This window comes from Bos grunniens, chromosome 21, assembly GCF_055505025.1.
Source record: "Bos grunniens cultivar Pamir isolate PY7600 chromosome 21, Bosgru_T2T1.0, whole genome shotgun sequence".
NCBI lineage: Eukaryota > Metazoa > Chordata > Mammalia > Artiodactyla > Bovidae > Bos > Bos grunniens.
In genome coordinates this window covers 61,649,908-61,675,750 of record NC_141185.1, presented here as the reverse complement: position 1 = coordinate 61,675,750, position 25,843 = coordinate 61,649,908, and the positions used below count along the sequence as shown (strand labels likewise).

At 37.9% G+C, this 25,843-nt stretch overlaps 1 long non-coding RNA gene across 1 annotated transcript; it reads left to right on the top strand.

The window, feature by feature from the left end:
• Nucleotides 1–1,596: 1,596 nt before the first annotated feature.
• Nucleotides 1,597–25,843, top strand: LOC147349799 (uncharacterized). The gene is made up of 3 exons (XR_015150584.1): nucleotides 1,597–1,713; nucleotides 24,043–24,080; nucleotides 25,597–25,843. It is a non-coding gene; the product is annotated as an uncharacterized LOC147349799 (long non-coding RNA).

Sequence of the window (25,843 nt, the reverse complement as noted above, 5' to 3'; positions counted from 1 at the left end):
GATGCTGGGAAAGATTAAAGGCAGAAGGAGAAGGGGACAACAGAGGATGAGATGGTTTGATGGCATCATCAACTCGATGGACATGAGTTTAAGCAAACTCCGGGTGTTGGTGATGCATAGGGAGTCCTGGCATGCTGCAGTCTGTGGGGTCACAGAGAGTCAGACATGACTGAGTGACTGAACTGAAATGAGTATTCAATTGTGTGTGTGTGTACGTGGATAACATCTTCATCCATTTATCTATTGATGGACATTTAGGTTGTTTCCATGTTTTGGCTTAACTGTGAATAGTGCTACTATGAACATTGGGGTTCATGTATCTTTTTGAATTGTAGTTTTGTCTTGATGTATGCTCAGGAGTGGGGTTGTTGGATCATATAGCAACTCTATATTTAGTTTTTTGAGGATCCTCTATACTATTCTCCTGAATTTTCATTGGAAGGACTGATGCTGAAGCTGAAATTCTAAAACTTTGGCCACCTGATATGCAGAGCAAACTCATTGGAAAAGACCCTCATGCTGGGGAAGATTGAAGGCAAAAGGAGAAGGGGGCACAGAGGATGAGATGGTTATACAGCGTCACCGATTCAATGGACATGAAAGTGAACAAATTCCAGGAAACAGTGAAGCACAGGGGAGCCTGGCGTGCTGCAGTCCAGGGGATCACAAAAAGCTGGACACGACTTAGGGACTGAACAACAACAGAATTCTGCACAGTGACTGGACCAGTTTACATTCCCACCAACAATGCAGGAGGATTCCCTAGTCTCACATCCTCTCCCGCATTCTTTATTTATAGATTTTTTTAATGATGATCATTTTGATTTGTGTGAGGTGGTACCTCATTGAGGTTTGATTTGCATTTCTCTAATCAGTCATGTTGAGCATCTTTTCATGTGCCTGTTGCTCGTCTGTATGTCTTGTGATTGACTCTTAATTAAGAGACTGGTCAACCCTGGAGGGACATTAGCCTCAGCCTTTCCTAAGAGACGCCATCTAAGCAGGGTTAAAAGCTTCATAGGAATTGCTGAAGTACTGAATATTAAATACTGAACTATTCAGAGGGCTTGAATATGCAAAGCCTTAATGGTGTGAAGCAAGACGGCATAGTTTAGAAACCAGAAGTAGTTCAGAATTCCTAGAACCTGAGGTATAAGGGGACACTGGTGGAAATGCAATGTAACAGGTAGAAAAGGGGCTGCCCATCAAAACCTTCACATGGACATGAGATCATCCATCTTACTGTTCCCGGAACAGTCCTGGAGGAGGACAGTCCTACTGATTCTGTTAGTATGGTGCCCTTTCAATATCAAGTCAATCCTGGTTTGGATGATAAATTATATGGTCAACAGACCCCTATGTTGGGATAAGAACCAGTTTTCACAGTTCAATCAGTAATGGCACTTTTCACTCTATGATGAAATAATGGGGGAAAAAAACGTAACTTTCTGTGAGTTGAAAATAAATTGGAGAGAAAACTAAGAATCAAGAAAGTTATTTTTGATGAGTGATTAGAAAGGCAAGACTTTCCAAAAAGTCTTCTTAATCCTGTTTTTCAAAAGATGATATTTATTCCTACAGCTTCCTATTAGAAGTGCAAACTTATTGTTTAATATGAACTGAAAGTTTTCTTTTCCTAGATTTCTACCTCATTTTCTTGTTGGCTGTCTCTACTTTTAAAGAAAACTGCTGATAATTTTAGTGTAATTTAAGGTAAGTATGCTATGTAGTTAATGTTCCCCATTAATTACTAAAGTCACATTATTCTGAAAATAGAATTTTTAATAGTTATCTTTTTCTTTTTATGTCTTATCACTAGTCTTTCATCACATACAACACAGATAGTCATATGTGCTAAAACCAAAATACTTTTACACTGACTGAAAAAAAACTTGCAAACCTCTCTCTCCAAGGAAAGATTTTTAACTCAGAAAATAGCAATTTTGTGATGAGCTACCAGATAATTTACATTATCTGTCAATGGTGGTATTGCTTATGCGTTTCCTTTCAGATCCACAGTTATTAAAAATAGAATTCAATTAGTGACTGGTTCTTAGGAAGTTCTGGCATTTATGATTCAACTCAAAAAGATAGCATTACATGGACAGCAAGTGATTATATAGCAATACTTTTTAGTACATCAGAGGAATTTCAACAGTTACTGAAAAGAAAATAAGTTTTCTCATTTCTGCAAGTTATACATTTAGATGTTTTCTGTCTTTAAATAAAAGATTTTAATGTCTCCAAGATTTTAATTTTTTACCTTGGTCAGATGCTTTTATGGTTGTTAACTCATTGTTGTGAAGTCACTCAGTCGTGTCCAACTCTTTGTGACCCAATGGACTGGGGCCCACCAGGCTCCTCCATCTATCGAATTTTCTAGGCAAATATCCTTCTCCAGGGGATATTCCTAACCCAGGGATCGAAACCAGGTCTCCCGCATCACGGGCAGACGTTTTGCCGTCTGAGCCACCAGGGGATCATTTGTAACTTTCTTATATAATTTTTTCAGTCATAGTTATTTAATATTTATCTTAAAAATTTAGATTGATACCCCCCCCCTTAGTGTCAGTGTAGAATTAAAGCAGAAAATAAAGGGATAAATACAAATTAATGGAATCCAGTATGATTTTATTTTTAATCCACTTTGTTGGCTTAATGATTCTATAGAGTTTTACCAGCTGAGCTACCAGGGAAGCCCAGTGGTTTTATAGAGTATATCTTTACTTACCACAGTCTACTTCAAAGTGCTGTTTCACCAATTCATAAAATAAACAACCTCATGTTAGTATACTTTCAAGTCTCTCCCTGCAGCCTTTGTTCTATTATCGTGATGCATTTTGCTTTTTTATCTGTTATAAACAGTAAGCTAGTAAGCTACACTGTTATCAGTTTTGTTTTAAATAATCAGCTACCTATTAACAGTGGAAATCACTCATCTATTTATCCAGGCAGTCCATTTCTTCATTCCTTTGTGTAGACCCTCATTCTATCAGGTATCACTTTCTCTCTGCTTTGAGGGAACTTCATTTGGTCACTGGTCATAAACTTTTTTAGCCTTTGTAAGCCAGAGAAAGTTTCTATTTCAACTTTGGTTATCTAAACATCTGATTGGAGTACAGTTGATTTTCAGTGTTGTGGTAGTTTCAAGCGTATGGCAAAGTGATTCAGCTGTATGAGGACACACAGTCATTCGTGTTTAGATTCCTTTCTCATGTGGCTTGCCACAGAGTACTGAGTTGCTTTCTGTGCTATACAGTAAGCTGTTGCTGTCTACTACTACTTATATATAGTGGTGTGTGTGTGTTCCTCTCAAACTCCTGATTTATCCCCCATCCCCGACAACATTTCCCCTCTGGTTATCTTCAGCTTTTGAAAGCCATTTTCATAGGTTATAGAACTCTAGGTTGGCAGTTGTTTCTTTGACTACTTTAAAGATATTACTCCACTGCCTTGTTTTTCACATTGTTTCCTTGGAGAAATATGCAGACGTTTCCTTCTGCTTGCTTTACACATTTTCTCTCTATCACTGTTTTTGAGGAGTTGATTATGATGTGAGATGTATTGAGTTCTTAGATGGGTGAATTTAGAGTATACATCACATTTGGGAAATTTTTAGCCATTATTCTTTTAAAATGTTTTTCTGCTTATCCCCCTATCCCTCAGGCACTACAGTTGCTTGTATACTAGGCTGATTGAAGTTGTCCTGCAGCTCCCTGAAGCTCTGTTTGTTTTTGAGTCTTTCTGTGTCTCATTTTAGTTTCTTTTGTTATGTCTCTAAGTTCACTAAATTTTCTTCAATGTCTAACCTGCCATTAATCCCATCTAGTGTTTTACTTTTTAATTTTTAGCTCACACATTGTAGTTTTTATCTCAACCTTTTATTTGGGTCTTCTTCTTTATATCTTCTGTCTCTGTAATCTGAACATATGGAGTACAGCTATAATAAATGTTTTAGTGTGCTTTTTTCTGACTGTAACATCCGTGTTAGTTCTGGGTTGGTTTCTGTTGAATATTTCTTTATTACAGGTTATATTTTTCTGCTTCTCTGCATGCCTGGCAGTTTTAATTAGATGCCAGGCAGTGTGAATTTTATCTTTTATGGATGTTGTATATTTTTGTATCCCTATGGATCTTCTTGAATTCTGTTCTGGGATAAAGTTAAGATAATTGGAAAGAATTTGACTACTTCACATCTCACAGTTTTAGGCTTTGTGAGAAGGGTAATGGTCAGTCTATGGCTAATCATTCCCACATGCAAAGCCCTCTGAGTACTCTACCCCATGCCTTAAGGACTGTGAGCTTTTCCAGTCTGGCCACTGGGAACAGGCATTATTTCCAGTCTTGCATGGGTACAGACCCCTGTTACCTCTCATTCTGCCAGGTGACTTTTCCTGCCACTGTAAGCAGTTTCTTCACAAACGTGCACAGATGCATACACAGCTGACCCTTCTGGGAGGGCCTCTTCACACCTCAGCTCTGCCCCTGCCCTCTCGTCTTCTCTCTGCCCCTCTGTTCTACAGACTCTGGCCACCTGGTTGCCCCCCAGACAGCTGATTGTGTCTCATTGAATTAGGAAGTTTGCTTGCTTTCTTGTGGGTTCCTTGTCCCTGCTTGTTGAATTAGAAACTCTCTTCAGGCAGTAAGTATCAAAAATGTAAGGAGATTCCAGAAAAGCATCTACTTTTGCTTCATGGACTAGGCAAAAGCCTTTGACTATGTGGATCACAACAAACTGTGGACAATTCTTAAAGAGATGGGAATACCAGACCACCTGACCTGCCTCCTGAGAGACCCATAAGTGGGTCAAAAAGCAACAGTTGAACCTTACATGGAAAAATTGAGTGTTCAAAATTGGGAAAGGAGTTATGTCAAGGCTGTATATTGTCATCCTGCTTATTTAACTTCTGTACAGAGTACATCAAGCAAAATGCAGGGCTGGATGAAGCACAAACTGGGATCAAGATTGCCAGGAGAAATATCAACAACCTCAGATATGCAGATGATACAATATGCAGATATGCAGATAATGGCAGAAAGCAAAGAGGAACTAAAGAGTCTCTTGATGAGGGTGAATGAGGAGAGTGAGAAAGCTGGTTTAAAACTCAACATTCAAGCAACTAAGATCTTGACATCTAGTCCTAACACTTTGTGGAAAATAAAAGGGGAAAAATGGAAGCAGTGACAGATTTTATTTTCTTGGGCTCCAAAGTCATTTGGACAGTGACTGCAGCCATGAAATTATTTATTTATTTTTTTTTTTGCTTAAAGAAAAGTTCCAAAAATAATACAAATAATATCCATATAACCTCTGCCCAGATTTTTCACTTGTTCTTATCATTTCACCCCATTTCTTTATTATTTGTCTGCTCCCCACCCAAAAAGTTTTTTTCTAAACTCTTGGAAGGCCTGCTGCAGATATCATGGTTTTTATTCCCATGAAGTATCCCACATACTTCAGTACATATTTCTGAATTTCCTAAGAATAGGGATATTCGGTTAATAACTGTAATAGTACAGTTGTCAGCTTCAGTAATTTAACATGGATAAAATACTTTTATTAAATCTACTGTCTGTATTCTAATACTGTTAACTGACCCTCAGTGTCCTTTTTAGCACTTTTTCCTTCTAGTACAAGATCTAGTCCAGGATCAGATATTGCATTTCATTGTCATGTTGATAAAGTCTCTTTTAATCTGGAACACTTTTACAGCCTTTCTTTGTTTTTTATGATATTGTCATTGTTAAAGAATACTGCCCCTACTTTGTTTTTTTTTTTTTTTGACAGCTTTAATTTTTCAGCACTTTATTTTTTTTTTTATTTGATAAATTTAACGCCTTTTATTGCCATACCTCATTTTACTGTGCTTTGCTTTAGTGAGCTTTATAGATACATGTTTTTTTGTTTTTTGTTTTTTTTTTCCCTTGTTAATTTTCTGTTTAGTTGATCTATCCATAAGTGTGAGTGGGGTATTACAGTCTCCCACTATTATTGTGTTATTGTTAATTTCTCCTTTCATACTTGTTAGGATTTGTCTTACATACTGCGGTGCTCCCATGTTGGGTGGATATATATTTATAATTGTTATATCTTCTTCTTGGATTGATCCTTTGATCATTATGTAGTGACCTTCTTTGTCTCTTTTCACAGCCTTTGTTTTAAAGTCTAATTTATCTGATACGAGTATTGTGACTCCTGCTTTCTTTTGGTCCCAATTTGCATGGAAAATCTTTTTCCAGCCCTTCACTTTCAGTCTGTATGTGTCCCCTGTTTTGAGGTGGGTCTCCTGTAGACAACATATGTAGGGGTCTTGTTTTTGTATCCATTCAGCCAGTCTTTGTCTTTTGGTTGGGGCATTCAACCCATTTACGTTTAAGGTAATTACTGATAAGTATGATCCCGTTGCCATTTACTTTATTGTTTTGGGTTCGAGTTTATATACCGTTTTTGTGTTTCTTGTCTAGAGAATATCCTTTAGTATTTGTTGGAGAGCTGGTTTGGTGGTGCAGAATTCTCTCAGCTTTTGCTTGTCTGAAAAGCTTTTGATTTCTCCTTCATACTTGAATGAGATCCTTGCTGGGTACAATAATCTGGGCTGTAGGTTATTTTCTTTCATCATTTTAAGTATGTCTTGCCATTCCCTCCTGGCTTGAAGAGTTTCTATTGAAAGATCAGCTGTTATCCTTATGGGAATTCTCTTGTGTGTTATTTGTTGTTTTTCCCTTGCTGCTTTTAATATATGTTCTTTGTGTTTGATCTTTGTTAATTTGATTAATATGTGTCTTGGGGTGTTTCTCCTTGGGTTTATCCTGTTTGGGACTCTCTGGGTTTCTTGGACTTGGGTGATTATTTCCTTCCCCATTTTAGGGAAGTTTTCAACTATTATCTCCTCAAGTATTTTCTCATGGTCTTTCTTTTTGTCTTCTTCTTCTGGAACCCCTATGATTCGAATGTTGTAGCGTTTAATATTGTCCTGGAGGTCTCTGAGATTGTCCTCATTTCTTTTAATTCGTTTTTCTTTTATCCTCTCTGATTCATTTATTTCTACCATTCTATCTTCTAATTCATCTATCTTCTAAATGCAATAAATGAAATTAAAAACACTCTGGAGCCAACAAATAGTAGAATAACAGAGGCAGAAGATAGGATTAGTGAATTAGAAGATAGAATGCAGCCATGAAATTAAAAGACTCTTGCTCTTTGGAAGAAGAGCTGTGACAAAACTAGACAGTATATTTAAAAGCAGAGACATCACTTTGCTGACAAAGGTCCATATAGTCAAATCTATATGTATAGAAAAGGATCTCTTAAATAAAACCAAGGAAATAAGGGAATTAAAGAGAGTAATTAAAGTGTATTAAATTTTGAAAAGCAAGAAGGTTCCAGAAAAACATCTATTTCTGCTTTATTGACTATGCCAAAGCCTTTGACTGTGTGGATCACAATAAACTGTGGAAAATTCTGAAAGAGATGGGAATACCAGACCACCTGACCTGCCTCTTGAGAAACCTATATTCAGGTCAGGAAGCAACAGTTAGAACTGGACATGGGACAACAGACTGGTTCCAAATAGGAAAAGGAGTACATCAAGGCTGTATATTGTCACCCTGCCTGTTTAACTAATATGCAGAGTACATCATGAGAAACACTGGGCTGGAAGAAGCACAAGCCGGAATCAAGATTGCTGGGAGAAATATCAATAACCTCAGATATGCAGATGACACCACCCTTATGGCAGAAAGTGAAGAGGAACTAAAAAGCCTCTTGATGAAGGTGAAAGAGGAGAGTGAAAAAGTTGGCTTAAAGCTCAACATTCAGAAAACGAAGATCATGGCATCTGGTCCCATCATTTCATGGGAAATAGATGGGGAAACAGTGTCAGACTTTATCTTTTTGGGTTCCAAAATCACTGCAGATGGTGATTGCAGCCATGAAATTAAAAGACGCTTACTCCTTGGAAGGAAAGTTATGACCAACCTAAATAGTATATTGAAAAGCAGAGATATTACTTTGCCAACAAAGGTCTGTCTACTCAAGGCTATGGTTTTTCCAGTGGTCGTGTATGGCTGTGATAGTTGGACTGTGAAGAAAGCTAAGCACTGAAGAATTGATGCTTTTGAATCATGGTGTTGGAGAAGACTCTTGAGAGTCCCTTGGACTGCAAGGAGATCCAACCAGTCCATCCTAAAGGAGATCAGTCCTGGGTGTTCATTGGAAGGACTGATGCTGAAGCCGAAACTCCGATACTTTGGCCACATCATGCGAAGAGCTGACTCATTGGAAAAGACCCTGATGCTGGGAGGGATTGCGGACAGGAGGAGAAAGGGACAACAGAGGATGAGATGGCTGGATGGCATCACCGACTCGATGGACATGAGTTTGAGTGAACTCTGGGAGTTGGTGATGGACAGGGAGGCCTGGCTGCTGCAGTTCATGGGGTCACAAAGAGTCAGACACAACTGAGCAACTGAACTGAACTGAACTGAAATTTTGAAAAAGTCTATTCATTACACTATAAGATGTATACTAGAAGAAGCTAATTACAAAGAACATAACTTTCAAAGGGTCAATATAAAAAATATGTTTAGAAAAGCCTTCTAAAATCATTGAGACAAAGTTTATCAGTACAAATAAGGGCAAAGTCAGTAATTCTGATAAAATGTTTCTTTAAAAAAAAAATCAAATAACCATAATATACCTTACTGGTTAGAATGTAAATTCATGCAAGCATTTTGTAAAATAATTTTTCATTTTTAAAAAAATTGAAAATGCATATACTAGTCTACAACCCATTCCTAGGGATATACCCAATGCACTGAGATGTGTTCAGGAGTGTTCATAGCAGCAATATTTCTAATAGCAAAGTTTTAACAACAAGAAAAGTCCATTGATAGGAAGATGACTGGATTGTGGTATATTCACATAATAGAATCCTATGCAGTAATGAAACTGAGTTGAGTACAGCTCTATATATCTCAAAAGGGATAAGTCTCATGATGGTATTAAATGAAAAAAGCAAGTTACAATAAAAACCAAATAACATAATACTTCTTATATGAAGCTCAAAGGCATATGAAATATAAATAATATATCATTAAGGGATTCATGGATTATGACAGAAAACAAGAAATAATGTATATAAATTTTAGAAGATTAGTTACTCCTAGGAGGTGATGAAAAAGGGAGAGGGGAGTTGGTACAGAGAGGAAAGTTCAAAATTATTGCTAATGCTCTATTAACCTTTGTGGAAGACTTGAGTATTTTACAATTATTTTTGCACCTTATACCTTTATATTATTTATTTTAGGATACATGAAGTATTTTATAATAATAAAAATTAGTGAAATAATTTTTTATTCATACTAGGTATGTAGGGAGCAGAATTTTAATTGTTTAACTTAATCTTATTTAGCCTCTCAAAAGAGCTGTCCTTAAAACTATAATTTATTCAAATACATTATAAACTAATTGAATTTAAGATAGTATTTGGAGGTCTCAAGTTCTTGAAAATAATTGTGCCTGTTGAAAGATTAACATATGAGCAACCAATTAAAACATTTAATTGAAAATATTAACCTTACATTGACATAAAGTGTAAACACAATCAACTTATTTTAAAATTCCCATTTGAAATAATTAACATCTTTTGAAAATGAAAGTTATAATTTTTATTCATTTAAAGATGAATTCCTAATAATAATATTAAAATACAATTACATTTCAAACTGTTTTAGTCATTACTTTTGTTTTTAACTGTAACATTACATTAAAAAAATTATAACCTCTTTATTGTTAGAACTGACAAAAATACCAAAAAATGTACTTATATAATAAGACACAAAATGAAACAAATTTGGTGTGAGTGTGTGTTCAGTGTGAATTTTACATGTAACATTCTCTACAAATTAACAACTTAAGGGAAAAAGCTATCATTGTGAGTCCAGGAAGTCCCGGTTTAGAGTTGAGAGGAAGAACTCAAATCTTCTCTCACATCAGGCATCCTGACCCCAGGGCCTTTCAGATGTTGTTGCCTTTGCCTGGAATGTTCTCTTTCCTTAGGTATCCTCATGGATACCATCTTCACTATATTCAGATCTCCACTCACCTTTTCAGAGAGATTTTTCCTTGTCATTTTATCTAAAATATTAACTTCAGTTCAGTTCAGTTGCTGAGTTGTGTCTGACTCTTTGCGACCCCATGGACTATACAGCACATCAGGCCTTCCTGTGCATCACCAACTCCCGGAGTCCACCCAAGCTCATGTCCATTGAGTCAGTGATGCCATCCAACCATCTCATCCTCTGTCATCCCCTTCTCCTCCCACCTTCAATCTTTCCCAGCATCAGGGTCTTTTCCAATGAGTCAGCTCTTCGAATCAGGTGGCCAAAGTATTGGAGTTTAACCTTCAGCACCAGTCCTTCCAATGAACACCTAGGACTGATCTCTTTTAGGATGGACTAGTTGGATCTCCTTGCAGTCCAAGGGACTCTCAAGCGTCTTCTCCAACACCACAGTTCAAAAGCATCAATTTTTCGGTGCTCAGCTTTCTTTATAGTCCAACTCTCACATCCATACATGACCACTGGAAAAACCATAGCCTTGACTAGATGGACCTTTGTTGGCAAAGTAATGTCTCTGCTTTTTAATATGCTCTCTAGGTTGCTTATCCCATCCTTAATAGTTCATACCTCCTTATTTCTCTTCATTTTCCCTCTATTGCATTTACTGTATTCTTTTTTAAAAAAACTTTGAATTGTATATTGGAGTATAGTTGATTAACAATGCTGTGTTAGTCTCAAGTGTACAGTGAAGCGATCCACTTCTACATATATTTATTTTTTTCAAATTCTTTTCCTATTTGGTTGTTACATAATATTGAGCTGAGTTCCCTGTGTGGTACAGTAGGTCCTTGTGCAGTTGTTTTCTAACATGCTATTTATTTTACTGTTTTTTCCTATCTGTCTTCAAAACAGAATTTAATTTAAATTCTCAAGGATAGGGATTTATGTATTTTCTTTCCTATCCATTTGTCTATCCAACCATACATCACTATATCACCAATATATTAATAAATATATTAAATATTTGTCAAATGAACACAAGATGAATGAATGTCATTATAAAATAAGAACTATCCATCTTTAGTAGATCAACAGTCTGGGTTAAAATAAGCTTAAGTAACTGGGTTAAAGTATACAATAGACCTGTATCTTTTACAAGTTCATTGGAATCCAAATTGTTACAAACAATGCAAAATGAACTAATTTCATCATAAAGTGTTAAGAGATATATGTAAAAATTGTCACAAAAGAGTTTAGTGGCAAGTCTTATATATCACAATTCTACATTGACAAGTTTTAGAGATACTTTATTGTTGGAGAAATGAATAAATGTTTATATTTGTTTTAATTAATATTTTATTTAAAGGTATATTACATGGCTTATCAATTTAGAATAGTTTAGGTAGAGAATTAAAAATTCAATTAAGCACATAATACAAAAGTGTTAACAGTAAATTTAAAATACTAGTTTAAACTCTATATTTTCTATCTCTGTCGCCATATGGGAAAACATCATCTGTGCTTGCAATAAATAATGTGATTTACACCCCCCAGGTTTGGGCTCTAGTGCTCTTCTCACTATGCCTTATCTGGGCTGCTTAGAGAAAGTTGAATCCATGTTTTGGAGTAGGGAGTTTTCAAGGTGGGCTGGGGTTTTTGTTCAAAAAAAAAGCAAAGAATGCTTTTAAAGGTTTGCTGCTGCTGCTAAGTCACCTCAGTCGTGTCCGACTCTGTGTGACCTCATGGACGGCAGCCCACCAGGCTCCCCTGTCCCTGGTATTCTCCAGGCAAGAACACTGGAGTGGGTTGCCACTTCCTTCTCCAATGCATGGAAGTGAAAAGTGAAAGTGAAGTTGCTCAGTCATGTCTGACTCTCAGCGACCCCATGGACTGCAGCCTACCAGGCTCCTCCATCCATGGGATTTTCCAGGCAAGAGTACTGGAGTGGGGTGCCAGGTTCAGAGGTGGCATAAACAATTTTCAGAAACGACATGAAAAGTGGTTTTCACTGGAAAGATTGTAATGAAACGAGAACAAAAGTGAAAGTGTGAGTCGCTTAGTCACATCCAACTCTTTGCAACGCTATGGACTGTAACACTCCAGGCTCCTCTGTCCCTGGAATTCTCCAGGCAAGAATACTGGAGTACGTAGCCATTCCCTTCTCCAAGGGATCTTCCCAACCCAGGGATTAAACCCAGGTCTACTGCATTGCAGGCGGATTCTTTACCATCTGAGCCACCAGGGAAGCCCAGAAAGATTGTGCTAATTTGGCTAATTCGAATAAGAGTAAATTGTAGATAAGACAGCTTACATCTGTGAAAAGCAGGGGTCAATAATGATATTGGAAATAAATTTCTTTACACATAACTAGTACTATAGTTCATGTGATTATATTCAAATAGAAAACTCTTCTTTGGTTTAATTGTACGTTACCACCTGCCTATACTCCTGCTCTGTGACCCTGGGATACGCCCAGGATTCTACAGAACACATTCCTTTTCTGTCAGCTGCCTTCACGTCAGGTTTTTATCACTCAGGATCCTGAATAGAGCCTGCAGGCCTGATGAAGGGAGACTTAGCCGAGTCCTTCATCTTTGCTCCTGTGGGTTTTGCATCCAGTTCCTTCTCATGCCCCTGTAGAAGCAGTTGATGAAGTTTGCTTTTTCTCAGATATGAAGAACAGACGCCATGGCACCCCTTAGATTTATCAGCTGGCTAGCATCTAGTCCTGAGACATGGGTCCCAGGTCCACAAGGCCCCTCTTCTGCGGTTTCCTGCGACTGCTACCCTGTGATACCTCAGAGTTCTCTCTCTGCCTTTTCAATTAACAACCTTATTCCTAGTTAAAATTTTTTCATATTGCATTCTTTAAAATAACTTATGATTCTGTCTTCTAACTGGTCCCTGACTGATATCTATCTCTCATCCATTCCTACTCTCGTCTACAAGGTAATATCCATCAAAAGTTGCTGTGAATCCTTCTGTACATTTCACCCTGCTTTTAGAATTACACGTGCATGCAAACACACACACAAACACACACAGATGCACACAATGTGTAATCTGCAGAGCCTTGAATATTTTATCATATAATGCTTCAGATCAGATCAGATGAGATCAGATCAGTCGCTCAGTCGTGTCCGACTCCTTGCGACCCCATGAATCGCAGCACGCCAGGCCTGCCTGTCCATCACCAACTCCTGGAGTTCATTGAGACTCACGACCATTGAGTCAGTGATGCCATCCAGCCATCTCATCCTCTGTCGTCCCCTTCTCCTCTTGCCCCCAATCCCTCCCAGCATCAGAGTCTTTTCCAATGAGTCAACTCTTCACATGAGGTGGCCAAAGTACTGGAGTTTCAGCTTTAGCATCATTCCTTCCAAAGAAATCCCAGGGCTGATTGCCTTTAGAATGGACTGGTTGGATATAATGCTTAGGGAAGCCCAAACTTCTCCCGGATTCTTTTAAACTTCTTGGACCATATCTTTCATGTATCTTTCTCCTCTGTGTCCCATGGCTTTACTGGTTGACTCTGGACCATGTTAACCCAATGCAAAGTCCAAAATCTCCCTGAGTTCCCCCGGAGAGAGAGTGCAGTCCCACAGAAGCACTAGTGGGCATCAGACTTCACTCATAATTCCATATGGGGGTGAAAGAAAGGCTTACAGTCGTTTATACTAAAGATTTCTACCCCCGAAAGTTTTCTCTAATTTGTTTTAGAAATGAAGGTTTTCACTTTATGTGTAAAAGCTGTACTGTTCAGGGCATAGAGATTCATGATTTTTATATGATTTTGACTGTGTAGATCACAATAAACTGTGGAAAATTCTGAAAGAGATGGGAATAACAGACCACCTGAACTGCCTCTTGAGAAACCTGTATGTAGGTTAGGAAGCAACAGTTAGAACTGGACATGGAACAAAAGACTGGTTCCAAACAGGAAAAGGAGTACGTCAAGGCTGTATATTGTCACCCTGCCTATTTAACTTATATGCAGAGTACATCATGAGAAACGCTGGGCTGGAAGAAACACAAGTTGGAATCAAGATTGCTGGGAGAAATATCAATAACCTAAGATATGCAGATGACACCACCCTTATGGCAGAAAATGAAGAGGAACTAAAAAGCCTCTTGATGAAGGTGAAAGAGGAGAGAGAAAAAGTTGGCTTAAAGCTCAACATTCAGAAAAAGAAGATCATGGCATCTGGTCCCATCACTTCATGGCAAATGGATGGGGAAACAGTGGAAACAGTGTCAGACTTTATTTTTTTGGGCTCCAAAATCACTGCAGATGGTGATCGCAGCCATGAAATTAGAAGATGCTTACTACTCCTTGGAAGGAAAGTTATGACCAACCTAAATAGCATATTGAAAAGCAGAGACATTACTTTGCCAACAAAGGTCTGTCTAGTCAAGGCTATGGTTTTTCCAGTGGTCATGTGTGGCTCTGAGAGTTGGACTGTGAAGAAAGCTGAGTGTTGAAGAATTGACGCTTTTGAACTGTGGTGCTGGAGAAGATGCTTGGGAGTTCCTTGGACTGCAAGGAGATCCAACCAGTCCATTCTGAAGATCAGCCCTGGGATTTCTTTGGAAGGAATGATGCTAAAGTTGAAACTCCAGTACTTTGGCCACCTCATGTGAAGAGTTGACTCATTGGAAAAGACTCTGATTCTGGGAGGGATTGGGGGCAGGAGGAGAAGGGGACGACAGAGGATGAGATGGCTGGATGGCATCACTGACTCAATGGACATGAGTCGGGGTGAACTCTGGGAGTTGGTGATGGACAGGGAGGCCTGGCGTGCTGCAGTTCATAGGGTCGCAAAGAGTCGGACATGACTGAGCAACTGAACTGAACTGACCTTTTATCTATTTTAAAACATTCGTTTCAACATTCTTTGTTCATCCTAGACATTTTTGTCCGCATACCCATTCCTTGCCCACCTCTGCTCTTTATTACGGTAGCTGCTGTATGAGTCTGTGTTTCCCAGGTTCCCAGGTTTTCAGATGGGTTTGTCAGTGGGAGGAAGATAAGAGTGTGAAGGAAAAGAAGAGTTAAGGTGCTTATCCCCCTTCCTCCTGCCTCCTGTCTAGGCTGCTTCTCCAGGTGACTCCAGCTTCCACCAGCCAACCCACAGTGGTTTTAGCAACAGGGCATTGCAAACACTGCTTCCTTCCTTTGCCCCTCAGCCTGGTGTCACCACACCCTCTTCCCTTTTGATATCTCAGCAACTCCACACCTATGGGCAGTTCTCTCCATTAAATTCTCTATACTGAAAATATTTGCCATGGTTTCCATTTTCCTAGTTAGACATGACCAAAACACCATTTCAAGGCTTCTGACTTGTCTGACGTGGACCTTGCTGGCTTTTGTTGTCGTTTTTACTGTTTGCCTGACTTATCTTCATCGGTTTCTGTGTTATGTCTATCTTCCTTTAGTGCTTCTCTTTTAAACAGCACAGAACTGGGTTTTACTTTTTAGCTTATTCTAAAAGGATTTTTACTGTTAAAAGGTAAAGTTAACTCCTCTGCATTTATTGTGATCACTTTTTTTTTGTTATCCTATTTTATAATCTTCTTAGTACTCTTTCTGTTGTTCTTTCAGTCCCTTTCATGATTTTTGACTGATTAATCAAAATTTTTTTTGTTCCCTTTAACAGGTTGAATTTTCTAATCTTGTATTTAGGCATTGAGGTTTTTTTCCAGACTTTATTTTTTAGAGCAGTTCTACATTCACAGCAAAATTGAGAGGAAGGTGCAGATTTCCCATATTCTCATGCCCTTATATATGCATATATTTCCCCCATTTACAGCATCCGCCAATAGTACATTTGTTATAAAAGATGAACCAACATTGACGCGTCATAGGTGTCCAAAGTCCACAGTTCACATTAAGGGCCACTCTCGGTGTTACACATTCTATGGGTTTAGACAAATGCATAAGGACATGTATAAGGATACTTACCATTATAGTATCATATAGGATACTTTCACTACCCTAAAATTTTTCATCCCTTTTCCTTCTACTGATGATCTTCTTACTGTCTTCATAGTTTTGCCTTTTTCAGAATATCATATGTTTGAAATCAGTAGCTCATATCTTTTCAGTGCTGAATAATATTTCATTGTCTGAAATTACCACAGTTTATTTATTCATCCCACCAGGCTCCCCCATCCCTGGGATTCTCCAGGCAAGAACACTGGAGTGGGTTGCCATTTCCTTCTCCAGTGCATGAAAGTGAAAAGTGAAAGTGAAGTCGCTCAGTCGTGTCCGACCCTTAGCGACCCCATGGGCTGCAGCCTACCAGGCTCCTCCGTCCATGGGATTCTCCAGGCAAGAGTACTGGGGGGGGGTGGGGTTCCATTGCCTTCTCTGATTTACTCATCTACTGAAGAATATTTTGGTTGCTTGCAAGTTTGGGCAACTATGAGTAAAGTTAAAAATATCTCAGTGCAGGTTTTTTGGACAAAGTTTTCAAATCCTTTGGGTAAACACCAGTGGGCACATTGCTGAATGGTATATTGTTTAGTTTTGTAAGAAGCCACCAAACCATCTTCGAAAGTGGTTGTGCCATTTTGCATCATACCAGAAGTGAATTAAAGTTCCTGTCACTCCCACATCCTTGCCAGCATTTGGTGGAGTCAGTGTTCTGGATACTAGCTGTTCTGCTAGGTGTGTAGAGGTGTTTTAAAAAATTATTAGTTTATATAACTTCGGCTGTGCTGGGTCTTCATTGCTGCATGCGGGCCTTCTCTAGTTGCAGTGTGTGAGCTTCTCCTTGTGGTGGCTCCTCTGCGGCAGAGCACGGGCTTTAGGGCAATGCAGGCTTCAGTAGCTGTGGCCCACGGGCTTAGTAGCCCCGTCACATGTGGAATCTTCCCAGAGCAGGGATCAAACCAGTGTCCCTGCACTGGGCGGCAGACTCTTAACCGCTGAGCCACTAGGGAAGTCCTCTGCTGTTGTTTTGATTTACATTTTCCTGATGATGTATGAACAGGCTTCATAGTGGCTCAGAGGGTAAAGCATCTGCTTGCAGTGCAGGAGACCTGGGTTCGATCCCTGCCTGGGTCAGGAAGATCTCCTGGAGAAGGAAATGGCAACCCACTCCAGTACTCTTGCCTGGAAAATCCCACGGACGGAGAAGCCTGGTAGGCTACAGTATGATGTAGAGTATCTTTTCATATACTTATTTGACATCTCTATATCTTCTTTGGTTTAGTATCTGTTAACATGTTTGGCCCATTTTTTTCACCAGGTTGTTTATTTTCTTACTGTTGAGTTTAAGATTTTTGGTCTATTTTGGAAAGTCATCTTTACCAGATATGTCTTTTACAAACATCTTTTCCATCATGTGACTAGTCTTGTCATTCACTTGGCGCCACGTTTGATAGAATAGAAATTTTAAATTTTAGGGTACTCTAACTTACTTCTTTCATGGATTGTGCCTTTGGTGCTGTAACTAGAAAGTCATCACCATGTCCAAGGCTATTTAGGGTTTCTCCTATGTGATCTTCTAGAGGTTTTATTGTTTTGTGTTTTATATTTAGGTCTGTGATCTATTTTGAGTTAATTTTTGTGACAATATTGAGTCCTCCTAACCATTAATATAGAATATCTCTGCATTTATGTGTCTTTGATTTTCATCATAGGTTTGGAATTTTATTTATATAGATCTTGTACATATTTTGCTAGATTTATACCTAAGTATTTCACTTTTTAGATACTAATAAAATGTTATTGTATTTTTAATTTCAAATTCCACTTGCTGGTATATAGAGAAACAATTGATTTTTATATATTAACCGTGTATCTATCCTTCAAGTTTTATTTAAAGTGTAGTAATTATATAAAGTTATAGTACTATAATAATTATATGTTATTAATTATGATAGTATATATAATCACTCAAATCAAAAGTGTAATAATATAATTAAAATAATATGATTATTATTAATTATAATGTATATATAATTGCTCAAATCAAGAGTGTAGAGCATGATGACTTTTTTAAGTGTGAGCACACTGTGTAATCAGCACTCCAGAAATGTCCTTGTTCTTTTTCAGTCACTTTTCCCCCCAAAAGTTACCCCTAATTTTTGGCAACCTTTTTTGAGTTTACGTTTTTCTGTTACATCAGTGTCTATAATCTCTGAAACAAATAAAACATTGAGCATTTCTATAAGCTTGTTGCCTGCTCCAAGACTCAGTTCTTTTTATATTATCTGTAATTTTAAAAAATGACTATTTTAGCTCCAGAGTTTTTAAATTGTTTTAAATTTTTTGTTATACCTCTTGTTTTTATAAGTATCTGTTCTAAACACTAAGCTTTAGAAGTACATTATCACTCTTGTTTTGATGTTACTCTAGGATTTACTGATTGCTTTTCTCTCCAATGTGTTTTATATCCAAGGTTTTCCTCTTTTTTGGATATATACATGTAATTCTTTATTTCGCCTGAATATATAATTGGGTAATTTTCCTTTTCAGAAAAAAAAACAAATTTGCTGGTATATTTTTTAGTCCAAGAAGTGTTTAGCTTGTCTTCATATGCTAATGATAAAACGCGCTGTTAAAGGATTCAAGGATCATAGTATTTTCTTCAAAGCAATATAGACATTTCTCCACTGTGTTTTAGCACTTAGCATTTTATGATACATTCAGTATATGTTTATTTCTCTTTCCATTGTAATAAAACTGTTTTCTCATAGTATTTTTTTTTTACTGCTCTGAACCTCTGAATTCAGAAACAATAGCAGGATATATTTGGGAATGTGTGTCTACTTCCAATATTTCTTTTTAGTGTTTAGATGGCACTTTAGTTATGAAAACTCAAGTCTTTCCCATATAATCTATACATATCACTTGTCTTTTGCTTTACATTCTTAAACTGACTTTTAAATAAACTGCTTTGGATTTGAGTGTGTGCATTTTGTTATTCTGTCTCCCACTGTGTTTCATTTTACGCTAATCATATTTTTACTTGTTTAAGATTTTTTTTAAACTTTCTAAGTGTACTTCTTTATCAGCCTGCTCTTAATATGTGGATGCAACATTGCTTTCTCTGTCACAAGGAATATTTCAATTTTTGGCAACATTTCCTTCTCTTCTCTACATTAATGCTGTTTTCTTGGGAAAACATTTGTTTTACTTTTATAGGGTAATATCTCACTTTCATGCCATTATTTTTTTTAAGTTCATGTTGACTCTTTCTTGTCTAGAATAGTCAATGTTAGTAGCTGATGTAGAGCTCTACCTTAATATATGTTGAATTTACCTGAAAATACTAAATACTAAAACATAAGGAAGAAATTCCTATATAGCAACCTTAGGTCCTTCTTCCTCCAGTCATAAATGGGAATGTTATCTATCGTTTTATGGGGTTAGGAGATGTGGGCCAGTTTCTTTTAGGCTGTATAGGCTAACACTGTGGTGGCCTGAAGTTGCCTAAAACTGCTGCATTTCTCTTTTTGGCTCTAATATCCACTTCAACTAAAGAGCCTCTTGATGAAAGTGAAAGAGGAGAGTGAAAAAGCTGGCTTAAAACTCAACATTCAAAAAATGAAGATCATAGCATCTGGTCCCATCACTTCATGATAAATAGATGGTAAAACAATGGAAACAGTGAGAGACTTTATTTTCTTGGGCTCCAAAATCACTGCAGATGGTGACTCCAGCCATGAAATTAAAAGATGCTTACTCCTTGGAAGGAAAGCTATGACCAACCTAGACAGCATATTAAAAAGCAGAGACATTACTTTACCAACAAAGGTCTGTCTAGTCAAAGCTATGCTTTTTCCAGTAGTCATGTGTGAATGTGAGAGTTGGACCATAAAGAAAGCTGAGCACTGAAGAATTGATGCTTTTGAACTGTGGTGTTGGAGAAGATTCTTGAGAGTCCCTTGGACTGCAAGGAGATCCAACCAGTCCATCCTAAAGGAGATCAGTCCTGAATATTGGAAAGACTGATGCTGAAGCTGAAACTCCAATACTTTGGCCACCTCATGCGAAGAACTGACTCATTGGAAAAGACCATGATTCTGGGAATGATTGAAGGCAGGAGGAGAAGGGGACGACAGAGAATCAGATGATTGAATGACATCACTGACTTGATGGACATGAGTTTGAGTAAGCTCCGGGAGTTGGTGACGGACAGGGAAGTCTGGCGTGTTGCAGTCCATGGGGTCGCAAAGAGTCGGACACAACTGAGCAACTGGACTGAACCCACTCCAAGAACACTCCAGCAGCCCACAGCTTACTCCTGCTCCCTCATCCTGCTGACTCTGTATTTGAAAATTTTGGGGGCCTTCTTGAAAAAATTATTATTCATTCCTTCAGTCACATCCTTGTTTGTCTTGATTAGGTTACAACTCACTTTGATCTCAACCTCAGTTCTGTCCCAATATTTTGTGTCCTGTAGATAATTTCCAATGTTTCTTGTCTTGCAGTGGAAAAGTGCTTAGCCCTTTATTCTTCTATCAAATAATTACTGTTTTTTAATTTTGTGTTTGTCATGCAGTGGGATTTTTTGAAGGATGGATTGGTAATTTTTAAAGTGTGTTGTTCAGGGTACTGAATAAGATGCTCTTTGGTCAGTTTCAATGAATTCCTACTACCTGAGATGACCTTAATCCAGTATGGTTAGTCTGATGAAGCATCAGTACCTGACTGATAAAAACATCCTTTGAGAATTTGGAAATACAGCAAAACTGACCCATTCCCAAATGCTTATCAAGTGGCAACAGGATCTTTACTAGTATTTTAGTATCATTTAACTCTGGATATTGAGGGTATTCAACCTGTAGTCTCTGAGTCTAGAGAACCAAGGTTGGCTAGATGAGGGATCTGAACCAGACCAACCATTAGACATAGCCAAAAATTATCTCTTGCCAACTTTTTGAGTGGCTCTCTGAAATCCAGGTTCCTTACTCATCTCAGTGATAACACACATTTAGCTAGGTTCCTGCATGGTTCATCCTTGCCTATGACACAGGCTTTAACATTCAGCCTGTTTGAACGGGACCCTAAACCCATGACTGACCCTTGATAGGTATCTTTCTCTAGAGAAGTCAGAGCTATCCCAGTACTTACTTACAGCTGGTGCCTGGGATCATGTCCAAATCCAGAGAGCTGCTTGAGCAGAAAGTTCCATCTATTTGTCATTGACCCAGAAACTTCAGAGATGGTCACCTAGCTGTTCAGGCTGGCTCATTGGGCATCGAATACAAGCTTTATACACAATACTTTAGATTGATAACCACTTTCTTTGGAGGTCAAACTCTATTTCTACATCACAAACTTAGTCTTTGCCCAACAAAATCCCATATACTTTGACAGCCTACGGCTGAGGTCCAAGCAAATCTCTTGACTAAGGCAATTTTATGGCAATTCTCAGGGGATTGCTTCAATTTTAAAAATGTCCTTGATGGTTAAAAATTGTTATCTATGGCTATTAATATTGTAAAAGATTCTCTTTCTTTCCTTCAGTTCAGTTCATTCATTCAGTCGTGTCCGACTCTTTGCAACCCCATGAATTGCAGCATGCCAGGCCTCCCTGTCCATCACCAACTCCCAGAGTTACCCAAACTCAAGTCCATCGAGTCGGTGATGCCATCTAGCCATCTCATCCTCTGTTGTCCCCTTCTCCTCCTGCGCCCAATCCCTCCAAGCATCAGGGTCTTTTCCAACGAGTCAATTCTTCACATGAGGTGGCCAAAGTACTAGTGTTTCAGCTTCAGCATCAGTCCTTCCGATGAACACCCAGGACTGATCTCCTTTGAGATGGACTGGTTGGATCTCCTTGTAGTCCAAGGGACTCTCAAGAGTCTTCTCTAACACCACAGTTCAAAAGCATCAATTCTTCAGTGCTCAGCTTTCTTCACAGTCCAACTCTCACATCCATACATGACCACTGGAAAAACCATAGCCTTGACTAGACGGACCTTTGTTGGCAAAGTAATGTCTCTGCTTTTGAATATGCTACCTAGGTTGGTCATAACTTTCCTTCCAAGGAGTAAGTGTCTTTTAATTTCATGGCTGCGATCACCATCTACAGTGATTTTGGAGCCCCCCAAAAATAAAGTCTGACACTGTTTCCACTGTTTCCCCATCTATTTGCCATGAAGTGATGGGACCGGATGCCATGATCTTCGTTTTCTGAATGTTGAGCTTTAAGCCAACTTTTCCACTCTCCTCTTTCACTTTCATTAAGAGGCTTTTTAGTTCCTCTTCACTTTCTGCCATAAGGGTGGTGTCATCTGCATATCTGAGGTTATTGATATTTCTTCCCTTAAATCTACAGTAAGTATATATCACATTTTCAAGAAATTAAGCCCCAAACTTATTTTGAACTACTGTTGATAGTAATTACATTTCTACCTAAGAATGGAATGCAGGGATGCTAAAAGATGATATAACTATTGAAGGAAGCAGCTTTGCAGATTGTGAATCAGTAACTTGGGGGTACTTTCCCACTTTCCACTGTTCCTCTCCTGATACTCCCAGCCTATTTTTCTACAGAAAATTACTAGAATCAAATGATCTGAAGTATATTTCATTAGTGAGGAGGCAGAGATTTAATGTGTTACAAACCATTTTACTGACTGTGCTATTTGCTACCTATGTTTCAGTTGTAGAAATGTTTAAATATTTAGATTCTTGACTTTGATAAATTGATTAATAATGTGTAGTCTATTGACATTTCTGAAGCTCTGTTCTACCCCAAATCACAGTGTCTGCTGAATAATTAATATCCAGGCTTTATATTCTTCTTGTTCCTCCACTGGTATCATTTGAGTTTTGGACCATAGTTGGTACAGTAGCAATAACATGCACTTTAATAACATTCTCATTTGAATTTCAGCATTACCAGTTTCTAGGCTGGTGAATTTGGTCAAGTCATTTAATAGCTCCAAGCTTCTTTTTCTCCATTTTATAATTATGAGATGAGTAATATGACATATATTTATGAAGGGAGTAATACCTACTTCATAGAGTGAAGATTAAGAGAACAAGGTCTGGAATTAAATTGCTTGAGTTTGAATCCTCATTGAATGACTGCCTATCTAACGTGTCAAAGCCATTACTCTCTCCAAGGCTGTTTCCTCATACATAAATTGAAAATACTAGTGATATCTTCCTCACAGGATTGTAGTAAAACATACAGGTATATTTTATGTCAGAGTTAAGCATGTTATAAATATATAATACATTTAAATATTTTATGATTGTCACAATACATTAAAAGTATGGTTATTGCTTTCCTTTCTCTCTTACTCCTCTTGTCGTTACACCTTTTATTTTACTGTGGTATGGAATACAATCACATTCCGCTTATCTATTATTTATCTACATCATACATTGTGGGGAAATCTAGAAATAGTCAAAACAGTTGTGAAGCAGGTGCACAATGGAAAAGGGCTTCCCTGATAGCTCAGTTGGTAAAGAATCTGCCTGCAATGCAGGAGACCCTGGTTCTATTCCTGGGTCGGGAAGATTCCCTGAAGAATGGATAAGCTACCCACTCTGGTATCCTTGGGCTTCCTTTGTGGCCCAGCTGGTAAAGAATCCTCCAGCAATGCAGGAGACCTGGGTTCTATCCCTGGGTTGGAAAGATCCCCTGGAGAAGGGAAAGGTTACCCACTCCAGTTTCTGGCCTAAAGAATTCCATGCAGACTTGACAGTTATTGTATATATTGTGATTGAACAGTTTGCTGAAGAAACAGGCACTTATTCAGTTTTTATTCAGTTATTATTGCACATCCTTCAAAGACTGTTTTTTTGTAAAGTTGTGGCATATTTTTCTATATGCCTTATAGTTTGCTTATTTGTTTATCATTATTGTTATTTTAAATATTTGTTCTTTTTGTGAGATAGCTCTCAATTAGATCATGCTGGTTTATAAAGATGCCATTGATTTTCTGTACACTTCTTGAGCCCAGAAACTATGTTATATATTTTTTTTTATTCTACTGGTTTGTTTGTAGATCAGAGGTGTGTAAACTTTTTCTGGAAAAGGCCAATGGTGAGTATTTTTTTAATCAAAACTACTTAACTCTGTAGTTTCAGAATAAGAACAGCCATAAACCATGCATAAAGAAATAGATTTGGACCATGGAAGTTACTGAATTTGGATCATGATAGGTTTGATTTGGCCCATGGACCTTATTTTACAGACCCCTAATGTATGTAGTCATTTAGGGCATTTTTGTTCTTAAAGATATACCCTAAGCCTCTTATTCAGGTGGTGCTAGTGGTAAAGAATCCACCTGCCAATGCAGGAGACACAAGAGATGCAGGTTCAATCCCCAGGTCAGGAAGATCCCCTGGAGTAGGAAATGGCACTCCACTCCAGTATTCTTGACTGGAAAGATTCCATGGGCAGAGGAGCCATAGAGCCATGGAATTTAGCCTCCCCAAAAATTCCATGGGGAGGCTACAGTTCATTGGGCCACAAAGAGTTGGACATACCTGAAAAAACAATGCATATTGCTTGACTATTTAGGGTATTTTTGTTCTTAAAGCCATATCTTAAGCCCCTTGCTTCTTTTCATTATCATATTTCATGGGCTAGGATTTCTGTATTATAGTATTGTTCAGTGACACCAATTACCAATACCAGTAATTCTTGCCCTTTTCTTGAATTTATTGGGATTCATTACAAAATTTGAGGTTAAGAATGATGTCATCTTTAACTTAAGAGAGTTTCTTTCTATTCCTACCTTGTCAAAAGATTTTATTCTAGATAAATGTTTCTATTTGAAAATTTTCTACATCTGTTGAAATAATTGTATTAGTTTGTCCTTTACTCTTTGTGTTGACTGATTTTATAATTTTGAAATATTTTTGCCTTTCTAAAATAAATCCAGCTCATTCATGATGTATTATTTTTATACACTATTGATTTAATTTGATACTATTTTGTTATTTTTACATTTATACTTGTAAATGATTTGGACTTAATTTTCTTTTGCACTGCCCTTGATTGGTCTCAGCCTAGGGATATAATAACATCAAGAATGAGTTGGAGAAGTTTCAGTATTTCAGTGTTTTTGGAAAATTTTGTAAAGCAGAGAGAGAGGGAGAGAGAGAGATTTTTGGGGTCAAGTTAACAAAATTATCACATGAAATTTGTTGGGGAGAGATGGTTTTTAGATTGTTAGTTCAAATTATTTAATGTTTGCTGGCTTATTAAAAATTTGTTTTTGAGTAATTTTGGTGATTAAAATATTTTTTTAGGAAATTTTACATTTCATCTATGTTTTCAAAGCTACTGGCACACACACACACACACACACACACATTTGTAGTATAAGCAGCTTTTGGCAGGGAAGAGCTCTCTGCAGGAGGCACACTTTTGTCTTAACCTTAAACCAGGCACCCCCATGTTCCACTCATCTCTGGCTCAAGTACAGCTTTCAAGTCTTTAAATCACATACTAGTTTGCCTAGCTTGTCAATTCTTTCCATAGATCAAAGAAGTAGAAATGATGAATACATAGTTAAGAGATGACCAGGTCTCTTTCCTGGCTTCCCCCACAGTAATCTCCTGAACAAACTATGTGAAGATAACATCTGGAAGAAGATCACCAGGAGTGGACAAGCCTGCACACGATGGGGATGACGACAACCCCGATCCCCATCTCAGTGATTAACTGAGGTTCTTTCCTTGTTTCCCTTTAAAAATTTCAAGGCCAGACAGAATCTTTGTAGGCAGTTTCTTAGGGACACTGAGTCCACCATCTCCCCAGATTGCTGGCATTCTGATTAAAGATACCTTTCCTTTCTA